The following is a 9583-nucleotide window of genomic DNA, read 5'->3' as shown; positions in this document are numbered from 1 at the left end:
TCTCTGGGAAGCGATAAGGCTAAGAGGTTTCGATAGGGACTCATGAAGTACTGCCTTATTCGCAGCCGCCTGGGTAACTCCAATGGCTCTTCTTAAGCCCTTTCTGTGGACAACTTCGAGACGCTCAAGTTGTGATGCCGAGGGGAAAATTAAAGGTAATTGATACATTATCCGGCTGACCACCAGCGCTTCATGAAGTTTGACCATTGAAGAAGGATGGTTTCCCCATTGCTCACGTGCAATTCTACGGATCACATTGAGGCGAGAAGATATAGATGAAACAATCACGTCTACAGCTTTTCGCCACTGTAGACGGGAGTCAATAATGACGCCCAGGAAACGCGCGTGGTTGAATTGACGTACGCAAGAGTGACCGAGGTCTATCTTCAACCGCGCTTGACGTCTTCCTACACCTGGAAACAGAATAAAGCCGGATTTGTCCACTGACAGAGACAACTCCACACCTTGAAGGTAAGCTTGTGCCGAAAGTAGAGCCTGTCGAGCTATCAGGGCTAATCGCTTGTGTTGGTAGCCAGTAATCCAAATACAGATGTCGTCAGCATAAAGTGACATACGCGCTTGCCTGCAACTTTTTTCAGCGAATCGGGTAGGCCAGCCATTACGGCGTTAAAGAGCGTGGGGGAAAGAACACTTCTTTGAGGCATACCTCGTGATAGAACCCTTTCGGTGCTTACCGTACTCCCTAACCGTGCACGAACCGCGCGATCACTTATAAACTTGTAAATGAATCTTAACATATGGCCCTGTATGCCCATGCCTTGCAAACTGTTTAGAATTGAGCTCTGAAGCACGCGGCCGTAATCTTTCGCAAAATCAAGAAAAATGGCTAAGGTGGAAAGGCCGAAAGCTCTCTGGTGTTCAATGTGACTGATCAAGTCTAAGACGCTATCTTGGCCACTAAGACCTCGGCGGAATCCTGTCATACATGATGGCAGTGCCTTGCTGTCCTCAAGCCACCATGATAAGCGTTCATTTACCAGCTTCTCCATCAACTTAGCTACACAGGAGGTCAATGACACAGGGCGATATGAGGCAAGGTCTGTCATGTCTTTGCCAGGCTTCAGTACTGGAACTACATGTGCCACCTTCCATGACGGAGGAACATCGCCAGTCTCCTAAACACGATTGATGAAGTTTAGAAGCTCCTTTCTGAGTTGCAAGGGCAGATTATTCAGCATTTGATTGGTGATGCCGTCGGGACCTGGTGAACACCGGCGCCGCAGGCCACTGAGCGCAATCTGAAGCTCACGAAGCGTAAACGGGACGTCCATGATAGACCTGGAGCAAGCAGGTGGGGTATATATATCTATTCCAGAATCAGCGCGTACGAGTGCGTCTGCAAATTCCTCTGCCAAGCACGCAATAGGTTTTTCCTTGCGTATTGCAAGAGCTTCAAAACGCTTCGAAGGGCGAGATTCTCCAGCAAGGCTGCCAATAACTCTCCATATTCTCGTTATCGGTGAGAACACAGTCAAACTAGCACAGAATGAGGCCCATTGCGACCTGTACAGCTTGTTCGTGTGCCGTCTAATAGCAGAATTCAGCCTATTGAAGGTCGTCTTCAGTTGCCTGTCGTCCTTCTTCCGCACGAGTTGGCGCTCCGCCCTTCTCGCTGCGCAAAGGTTCCTGAGTTTTAAATCCGGGGCCGGAAAATGATCAGGTAACTGACCGCCGTAGTTGCTGCTAGCTTAATAGAAATCATATTGTCAACAACATCACCAGAAACACGTTCTATGTGCTCTCTGTACTTGTCCCAGTTGACCACGTTGCTAATTTTAGGACCATGCATAAGAAAGTCGGCAGCAAACACAAAAATCGGATAGTGATCACTTCCCATGCGGTCAGGCGCTGTTGACCAACTCACGCGGACGTCAGGTGAATGCAGTATCAGGTCTATAGCTGTCGCTGAGGCTGGAGGCCGGAAAAAAGTGGGGCTTCCGTCATTGGCAACACACAGGTCCAAACTGTCAATAACCTCTACAAGTTGGCGTCCACGGGAATCCGTGTTCCTGTCACCCCAAACGGCATGATGGGCATTGAAATCACCGCAGATGATTCTAGGTGCTGGGCACCGGTCGCAGAGCTGCTGTAGAAACAAATCTAATGCTACCTTCCGCGGAGACACGTACACGGATGCAATAGAAAGGGTTCGAGAGTCGAGCTGTATTCTCACAGCCGCTACCTCAATGTCATCCGTGAAAAGATCGGCAACGCTTAGAGAAACATGTGGAATTTCTCTTCTTATGTAAAGCTCAGCACTGCCTGCAGTAAATGACTTTATGCTGCAGTTTTTATGGGCGACATATCCAGTCAAACATCTCCCGCTTGGCAGGCCAGCTTCTGACAGGGCCAGTACTGGAACACAAGTCTCTTTCAAGAATAGATTTAGTTCAGCTAACCGACTTAAAATCCCAGCGCAGTTCCACTGCAATATAAACGGCACTTTTATATTTATTGATACTGTTGACCCTCGCTTGAGGGTCGTTACAGGGAGGGAATACAATGCAATGTACAACAGAAAAAATTCATGTCTCATAACATCAAGTTGGGTGCCCCCGACACAAAATATCGATAGAACGTTCGAACTTGTGCACTTCCGATTGTTCGACATATGAGATCCACGAGGTTTAGCCCCATCCATTTTAGTTCGCAAAGAAGTTTGCTGCGAAGCTGGAAATTAGGGACTCAAAAGAAAGCACCAGCTGAAGGAAGTTTTTCAGGTTACCAGGCGCCATCGCTGGAACATGTGAACGCAGGGCCCCAAACAAAACATGAAGGTCAGACATACCTTGATTTTTGAGCTCCTTATTTAGCGCAACGCACTCACTTACAGCATCGACAAAAGATGCCGACGGGGACACACTCTTGGCCGCAGTAGCTGGTTTTTTTTGTCACGTGTGCATATGAGGGTCCCCCTTGCCGTTGTGACGACCCCCCCCCCCATAATGCGCAGGTCCACACGGGAAAGAGACACCGTATGGCTCAGTTTAAACAAACAGATATATTCAATAATTATACATGATTATGATTATACATCAGAGGCTGGGGTGTCCGAGCTTACGTGCCGACGACTTCATGGGGACGATGGAGGGGCTCCGGAGTTGAGCTCGAACGGTTGCTGGCAGAAGCTGCACGCCGTCGGGCTTCGGCGCTGAAGGCCCCCTTGGCGAACGATGTCGTCCTCAGCGTTGTTTCTTCCGTACTCCTTGTCGATTTTTATATCCTCTTATCCCCACATTCCCTAGGGTGAGGACGCCCACGCCGGAGTGGGAGGGGCCTAGGGCTTTCACTTGGGCGCACAAACACACCACCGCACTTATGGTCTCGCCCCCGTCACGTGTTGAGTCCGAGGGAAAGAAGGTTGTCGTCGAGGTAGCGTCGGCTGTGGTAGACGGTCTCTGGCCCGCTGACGGTTACCGCGGGTCACCGACCTCCGTTCTCCATCAAATGACATTCGCCACTCAAGGCCGGAACGCGAGGTCACTAAAAGGCCGGGAAAGTGGTCCCTTGTCCTGGGATGTGCTCGGGAGGGTTGGTGATGATGCCCGCCGTCTTGTCACGAGGCCAGGCCCGCCGAAACGAGGCCCCTTTGTCCCCGGCACGGTCACGGCAATTGGGGAAGATAACGCCCGTCTCCCCGCGGCGGCGGCGGCGGCGGCGTTCGACACGTGCCGACACTATGGAAAGGGGGTCCGGTTGTGCTTAAACCCCTTCGTTTTGGTCGTTCACTCTCAACGAGTATGGCTCGGTAATTGGACGCAGCTGTCACCTGGGTCTTTTCCGTGCGGTCCATAGCGGCAGGCCCGAAAGCAATCCCACTCAAGTTGCTTGCAGCCATATACAGTAGAAACATGTGTGCTGGCTGCTTCCAAAACGAGACCGGCTGTCGCCGATCTCCTCTCTTCCAGCTGAATTGTTTTCCCTTGAGTGCTTTTGTTCGCCACTGGGGGCTCCGTCTACGCCGCGCCGTCGAACGCGGACCCTCGTAGCACACACAAGGATCGTCACACCGTGGAGTCTGGCCGTGATCAGGCCGCTCAGGAACATGGACACTTTTTGCTGGTGGTCGAGCAGTCGACTCGCGCGCACTGGGCCTTGGCGTCTTGCTGGACTCAGGTCTCTTAGGGACATTGTTGGGCAACGCAACAAAATCAGACTCCAATACTGGGAAGTCGTCCAATCCTGGGACAGGCGTCTCAGTCGGTGGGGTTTTTGGACCAGCAATAAAGGACATCCGACGGTGCAGAGCGCTCACACGGAAGGGGCAGCCTCCGAAACTCGCTGGATGATCGCCACAGCAATTGGCGCAAGCAAAATCTGCCCTGCAGGTTTTAAAGTCGTGGTCGCCTCCGCACCGCTTACAGCGTCGATCTTTTTTGCAAACTTTGACCACGTGCCCAAACCGTTGGCATCTAAAACACCGTGGAGGAGCTTCAGTGAAATCTGCAACTGCGTGTTTTGTGAATCCCAGATCAATTTTTTCGGGGCGCTCTGAGTTGGGAGCGAACGTCAACACGATAGAGTTGGTAGGTTTTGCGGCCCATTCTTTTCCTAGAGACTCCACACGACGCACAAGTCGTTTCACGTGCAGTACACCTTGTGGTTTCAGATAATCAAGTAGGTCGCGTTCTGAATACCACTTTGGTACACCCTTAATAACACAGGTGTTCTTCATGTAGGAATGGGGCAACCGCACGTTAACTTTGATGCCAAAAATCTGAGAGCTCTGCAGGAGCTTGTCAACCTGCTCTTCCGTCGAGACATCCAGCTGAAAAGCCCCGTGCATGGTGAACCGACTTCGAATCAGAGCTGATCCCAGCAGTGATTGAATGGCCGCGAAAAGTAAGATGGGATTCTTCTCTCTTAAATCAATCCCCTTTTCTGTGGGCTCAACCACTACTGGGATCCCTACCGTTCGTTGCTTGCGATGACTCACCAACTTGAAACCCTCGTTGTCCACGTCAGCCATATCGGCCACTGACTCGTCACCGTCCACGATCGTTGACTCAGCCCCACTAAGCGATTTGGTCTCGCTGGACGGGTGGTCGAGTCCATGTTCTGGTCGCTCCACAGCCTGGGAAGCCATAGCCGCCTCTTCCGAGCCAGCCTCCTTTGAATGGCGTGGTCCCTAAATTTAGGCTTGCCGGCGCCGGAGCAGCCGTACTCTTCCCGTAGAGACAGTACCGCCTTGAAGATGCTGCCGTCCTCGAATATTCAAATAAAACTAGGTAAATTAGGAAAAATTAGCTAAATAACCAGAGCTGCGGCGACAGGCGATCGAACAACGTCTTCGTCTTCTGTGTGCACAAATATCTTGCGCATGCTGTGCAAGTACTTTCTCAGCTAATCATAGCTTGGCCTCTGGATGTTTCTTAACAGTCTACGCCTTATTTCTGTCACTGGCATGTGCTCCAAATTATAAAACACATTATGTGTCCTCGCCTTGCTAGACTGGTTGTGCCAGTTAAGCTGTTCCCACAAATGAGCACGCTTTTAGAAAGCATTCCCGCGATAGCCAACTTCTTCACGTCCTTCATTTTTTTATTATGGTTACAGTTCCGCCGGCCGGCACCCCACCCATGTTAATCTCATTATCTTGCTATGAATATTCCTTGTGAGTTAGGCTCGTTCGATTGTACTGAGGGAACAGCACCCGTTCCCAGCCGCGACTTTTCCTTCGGAACCTTCATCACCTCCCCTTCATCAGATTTGAGTGAAGGGACCTTCAATTAAAAGCTCTTCAAATTGCCGCTGCACACCACGGATTGCGGCTGCAACTTCTTACCAGCAGGTTCAAATAAAAATGCCGTTTATGAAGCAGTTTCGGGCCCCGTGGCGCAGAAAGCAGTGAAATTTGTCACCTCTGTGTTGCGCGTTTATACCTCCACTTTTCGCCGCGAAGCGAGTAGCATACTTAGTGGTTTTCCCTGTTTAGTATGAGTGGTGCTTGGTCCGAGAAAATGCGTAGCTTGTGCTTGCAGACAACTATGCGCAGTTTCCATTGCACTTCTCAGTCATCGCTATCAAATTACAAGATGAACGAGAGTTATAACTGTTATGAACGAGCTGACCACTCACTATGAGTGTTAGCCCAAGATGTAAATACGATGTTTTCTCATTTTGCTGGTGCCACAAACATATTCTGCATACAGTGTGTATTTAAACAAATAAAAATTATGTAGAATAAAGAAACAATCTATTTTAGCGCTTGGATACTTGTTATGAGAACTGCCTGAGTAGCACACGAGATGAGCTGGAGGGACAGGGCTCTCACAGCGGCACCAGTTTTGGCGTCATGAAGCAGAGAACAATTCTGGTTGGCACACTTACCCATCTACCTACCGTATTCAGGCGGCGCTGCAGTTGCTCCAGTGCGCGCCTAAAAACTGCTGCCGCCAGCCGCTTGACTCGCGATAATCCCGAGACCCTGCACCAAATGCTTAAAGCCACGAGTTCGAAGACATTCCTTGCGTAAGGTGCTCTTGACGTTGCCCTGTTAGAAGACCCACACTACATGCTGTTTCGACACTGCGCGGAAGTTACTGCCCATAAGTGTAGACGTGTAGCGTGAAGAAGCCGTACATATGCGCAAAAATGCTTTCTCGTCTACTATGCGTTACGGCGCTGATACTGCCACGGCAAAGTTCAGCGCAGTTTGCCAGTTAGGATAGCTTGCAACGACGGCCTTGGTCAGAAGTACACTTTTGAAACAGTGATAGAAGATTTAATAAGTATTTTTTTTCAATATATTACTTTATTTACGAATATAAGGTGAGCGCAAGTTACCGTACTAGCATTCACCGAGCTTAAAAGGCACGTAGCGAAGAGACGCGCTAAAGTCGGATACAACTCAAGAGCAAACTGACAAATGCCCCTCAAATAAGGGCCGAACTCCAGCCGGCAGCATCGAGTGACTTCCATGCAGTCAGGGTTAATCCTCTCGCCTGCGAGTGTGACATTGCAAGTTTCTGGCAAGTGCTAGGGAATTAATCCGACCTCATGACAATCAGTAGACGCCATTGGCTGGAGGGCCTCCTTTGAAAGATATTTGTTGCTTCGTTCTTAAATTGTTTCCGATTTTACTGAATCAGATGTTTGCTTGAAGTACGCATTTTCTACAAAACAAAAATAGAGAACAAAAACCTTACACTTTACGCTCATTCAGATCATTTTTCTTGAATACTTGAGCAATAAGGCATCTCTGACTAATAAACTTCTTAAAGTCTGAGTTTAGGGCGAATACTCCAATTCCACTTGCAGGGTTTTGAGTGCCCTTGAAAACGTCAGGGTTAGCAATTTACATAGTTCCATTTCCTTACAAATCAGCTCTTTTAATGTTTTTAATAGCAATTTTGTTGCAAACAACAAATGTTTTTCTAGTCACTCGCGTTCCACTTAACCTGCTGGTCCCAGGTGCTCAGGTAATGAACAGTTTTCGTTGGCACCCTAGACCGCGATGCTGCTAAAAAAATGATGCGGCAACGACGCAGAGGCAGTCGGCGAAGCTTGCGGAGGAAACGGTTTGCATTCCCGCGGCGGGAAGCAACAGAATGGGAAGTTCTCGACGGCGATAAGCAGTGTGAGCAAGGCAAGAGAAAACGCGCTCATTGTCTTGTGATTTACGACAGCGGTGGAATTAGAACTGATCGTCGGCGCCAATTGGGTCTGCAGCGTCTTTCCTGGCAGAGTCTCATTTCCACAACAAAAGCAGTCTTGGCTGGAAACTGAATCTTTTCAAGAGCTGCAGTTTTGAGAGCACTGCTGCCGCGGGGAAAAAAAAAACAGGGTAGCCCCGAGTTTTTAGAGTGCTAGTTGTGTAGAGCGGTACCTGTTAATTAGCATCTCCTGACTTAACCTCTTCACTCATTAGTAATCTCTTAGGAAAGGGGGAAATAAGCAACCAGCTGAGGTCTAAATTCGCAGCATCCTTGGTGGCCCCGTGGAAACTTTATCCTTCCGCATATAACAGGCTTTCAATTCAGCTCGTTAAAATTCAAGCTTAAGAGATAGAATGATGGAAAGTGTTCAGTTACCTAATGCTTTCTAAGATTGTGTACAAATTCCAAATTCGAATATCTGCCTAACGTACAGACGTTGAGAAGCTAGTAAACTAACCCTATTAAAAAGCTAAACTGGGCAGAATTAAAGTTATCTACGCTTTGTGGCCAGTAGTCATTTTTAATGCCGTGTTCGTATACTAATGAAGTGTAATATTAAATGTTGGCTCAAAATGTTAACAACACCAGGTATGGCTTCTCGAGTTTTCTTAACACGTTATTAGGGTGCTTCCTGTATGCCAGCCTATGCCTGTCTTAGGGTCGCAGCGGTTGCCGCCGTCGTAAAGTATACGAATTGGGTTGGCTGCACAAGCCGACCTGAGGCCTAAACGTCCTTCAAACAAATCGAGATGGTATGCGTCTACAATTATTTGAAGAATATGTAACGGCTTGCAACACACGACGTGGAGCTTCCCTACCACTGATTCAGTTCATTATCTCATTCCTTCAAGCCTGACAGATACCTTACAATGCATTTCAACAAACAACTTCCGTCACTAGCTTACACCCGATGTCTTCTATGATATTTTAAACGCGTTTGTGATTCGTAAGAATCGAAGAAGGGGATAAATTTTTTCGTGCTTGTTGGAAGAGATTTCATATTGATCTCATATGGACTCTGTATTTCGTATGACAGCCACATATATCAATGTTTCATTATATACTTCAACAACGCGATCTCCAGTGCACTTCGTTCTCACTGTTTTGGTCCAGAAAATATGTTTGCGCTCCACGAAGCAGCATGTATAATCTATGAAACGAACCCATTCTAGTGGGAAGTGAGCCTCCAGTCTATATGCTGTGTGGAGTCTTGAGGATAGCGGTACCGTAACCGAGTGGAGCTTTAAGAGGTCACCACATCATTCTAGTAAATACAGCAAAAAGGCGCGCTCAGCCTTGGACCAGGCGTGTACGTCGCTACGGTTTGCACGCAAGGTGTGCGAAGCAAGCTCTTTTGTGCTTAGGCCTCGAAATTGGAGTCGCGTTCAGCGATCCGGCTGCAACACGCGGCCCATCGACGCCAATGGAGCGGAACTTAGGCCAATACTGGCCAGATGGCGCGCCAGACGTCGTCTGGTTGCGCAGCAAGCTTCCCACCCACGTGCCGTTTACGTACCCACTCCAGCCAGTGCGAGGTGTTGCAATCTTGCTTTATGGCCTGTTTTTCGCCGCGGCGGCTTCTGCAGAGACAGGCTTATGCCTACTGAGGCGCCCTGGAGCCTTCTAGAATGCTCATAGCGTGCTGTTTGCGCGTATGCGCTTACACCGGGCGACGACCGGCGCTGTACCAGGCGCGTGGGCTTCCTGAGCGCGGGTGTTTGCAAGAAGATGGACGGTGTAAACGCTGCGACCGGACGCGGCTTAGACAAACATTCCTTACCACCGCCGAGTGTGCTTGATGATATGTTTCACCTTCTCGCCTGATTCCTAACGCTGGTTGCTGGCCGACCGCTGCACGCGTTACCAGACATGCAATAGCAGTGGTGGCTTAACAACTCTCTATT

The sequence above is a fragment of the Amblyomma americanum genome, chromosome 3 (assembly GCF_052857255.1).
Source record: "Amblyomma americanum isolate KBUSLIRL-KWMA chromosome 3, ASM5285725v1, whole genome shotgun sequence".
Classification (NCBI taxonomy): domain Eukaryota; kingdom Metazoa; phylum Arthropoda; class Arachnida; order Ixodida; family Ixodidae; genus Amblyomma; species Amblyomma americanum.
This window is presented reverse-complemented; position numbering follows the sequence as displayed.